The sequence below is a fragment of the Musca domestica genome, unplaced genomic scaffold (assembly GCF_030504385.1).
Source record: "Musca domestica strain aabys unplaced genomic scaffold, Musca_domestica.polishedcontigs.V.1.1 36, whole genome shotgun sequence".
Classification (NCBI taxonomy): domain Eukaryota; kingdom Metazoa; phylum Arthropoda; class Insecta; order Diptera; family Muscidae; genus Musca; species Musca domestica.
Genome location: NW_026712318.1, coordinates 7,002,487 through 7,005,163, shown reverse-complemented (window position 1 = coordinate 7,005,163; position 2,677 = coordinate 7,002,487). Strand labels below are relative to the sequence as shown.

At 34.2% G+C, this 2,677-nt stretch overlaps 1 long non-coding RNA gene across 1 annotated transcript; it reads right to left on the bottom strand.

Annotated features, from left to right (window-relative positions):
• Positions 1-1,618: 1,618 nt before the first annotated feature.
• On the bottom strand, positions 1,619-2,438 carry LOC131803984 (uncharacterized). Its single transcript, XR_009342856.1, has 3 exons — positions 2,320-2,438; positions 2,106-2,254; positions 1,619-2,039 (listed from the first exon to the last, which is right to left on the bottom strand). It is a non-coding gene; the product is annotated as an uncharacterized LOC131803984 (long non-coding RNA).
• Between the last annotated feature and the right edge of the window lie 239 nt (positions 2,439-2,677).

Below are 2,677 nucleotides of genomic sequence, written 5' to 3'. Positions count from 1 at the left end.
CGACCCATTTTTGCGCTTTTTGTCGAAGAAACTTGAAAAATAAAAAAAAATCCGTCGAGAAATACCGCTCAAATGAAAACCGTTATATGGGGGCTATACGAAGAGGTGATATATATATTTCCAGACGATTCCATTGAAAAATTTGGCTGCGGAAGTACCGTTATATGGGGGATATACAATATCGTGAACCTACATAAGGGGGTAGTTTTGAAAATGTGTACCATAATTCTACGAAATATACTGAATAGTACCTAATTTATCATTGGGTGAAGAGATAGATATAAAATTCAGAAATTTGACATAAATGTCACTGTTGGTGTACGAAGTGGTACTAAATTGGGTACTGAGTGAGCTAGAATCCCGAAATTCAAGATTGGGTTCTTTGTTGGTATCTGGTGGTGGTCTTGGAAATGTGTGCTATAATTGTTCGAAAAGTACTATGTGACACTAAATTTGGTACTGAGTGAAGGGATAGAGCTGGAATCGCGAATTTTATATTGAGGTCTCTGTTGGTATCTGGAATTGAGATATGGAGGTGATTCTAGTACTAAATTTGATATTGGGTGAAGAATTTTGATACAGATTTCCCTCTTTCTTTCTGTGGTTAAGGCATGAAGTTGGTTTTGGAAATGTGTTTTATAATTTTTCGAAAAATACTACACGGTACTAAATTTGGTATTGCGTGAAAGCATAAGGCTGGGATCCCGAAATTTGATATTGAGGTCTCTGTTGGTGTCTGGAATTGAGATATGGAGATAATTCTGGAAATGCGTACTACAGGGTGAGAAGAAAAAACTATAAACAATATCAGACTGCTGTCATTTCTAAGCCACTCGTCCGACAGCTGTTAAAATAATTCCAGTGACAGCTCATTATATTATTTACAAGTGTACAAAAGCATTTTGGCGAGAATTTTCCAGAAAAAAAGAGTTATTCGTGATGGAGTTCAAGCGTGATAGTGTGATTTCTTTATATTTGGCTGGAAAACCACAAGTGGCTATTGTTAGAGCACTCCAGCATTTAAATGTGAATAAATCTTTTGTGTCTCGTACCATCGCTCGTTATCGTGATACTGGTAGCGTAGCCCGACGTCAAGGAAGTGGGCGAAAGAAAACAGCAACATCAGAAATGGTTCGAAAAGTAAAGAAGCAACTTGAACGAAAACCGCGTCGCAGTGACTGAAAAATGGCTCGTGAGCTTAAAATATCGCAATATTCCATTCGGCAAATATTGAAAAAGAGCTCGGGGTAAAGCCATTTAAACTCCAAAAAAGTGCAAGAACTTACACCGCAACAGAAAGAAAATAGACTCGAAAGAGCTAAAGAGTTGCTTCGCTTGGCCAAAAGTGGTGAACTGCCGAATTTGGTTTTCTCCGATGAGAAAACATTCGCTGTCCATTAGTTTGTAAACAAACAAAATTATCGTGTTTATTTGCCAAAGAGTTGAGCGGAAAATGTGCACCTTCGGTTAGCTCCCGCTAGCAACATGAACTAGTTCGGCATCGGAAACTCGTCGATTCTCAGAGTTACAGTAACTAGTTCCACTTAAGACCCCTCGCAGTGCAAACAACTGTAAACTTTAACATGGGGATGTCATACGAGGTAACCAATTGGCTCCCTTTGCATTACCTGTAGATGGTACTTTACTAGTTCCAGGTTTACAGTCATATACCAGTGACAAAAGACTAACCCTTACCAAGTTCCAAGTACACAGCCACAGACTAGTGTCAGCAGACTACCTTTTAACTAGTTCTATGTATACAGTTATGTACTAGTGTCATTTGACTATCCCTTATCTAGTATAAGCAGACCAATTTTAAACTGGTTTCCCATGAACTAGTTCAGTACCAATTATTGTTAGTGAAATTCTAATTTTTAGTTTTAATTCATTTTTTTATTGCAAACAAATGAATACAAATATACCTTACTCTATAAAACTTGAACAAATATAAATTTAATTTAATATTTATAAAAGCATTTGTATTGCTTTTCGCAGTTGTGTTTCAGGGGTGTCCGAATATTCTGTAACTGGTATTGAATCTGCAAAAAATAATGTTTAATGTATGAAAATGTAGAATATAAAAATAATGTTTATATACACCTTACCTAAAATAACGCTGTATATATTACTTAGAGACTTCAAACTTTTTTCCATGGTTTCCCTCAATATTATACTCGTAGTAATATTTGAACCGATAACATTTTAAACATTTCGATATTTCCTCTCCTTTTATAATTGATGCTATAATCTTTACCTAAAAATTAACAAAAATTGTATATAATCTATTTTTGTTCAGCAATACATTTAAAAAATACTTACATATATGTATTGATTCTCAATATTTTTCATAAGTGATGGGGAACCTATTCGATAATAGTATCTCATCACTTTGAGATCGTAGCACCATCACCTTCAACTCAGCTAAAGTATCAGCTAAAATTTTGATTTGTTCTATAGTGAAAACAAACAAATTAATAATTTGTAACAATTCTGAGAAGAATGCTATAATTTTACCTTGAATTACTTTTATTATTATTTTATTACTATTATTACTTTTACTACTCATTCTAACCTTTTTATTTGTTATTTTCAACAATTTATAACTTATTTGCACAGAAAAATGATACTTCACTTCACAACGATCAGAATAAGAATGCTTTTTCCAAACAAAACGCAC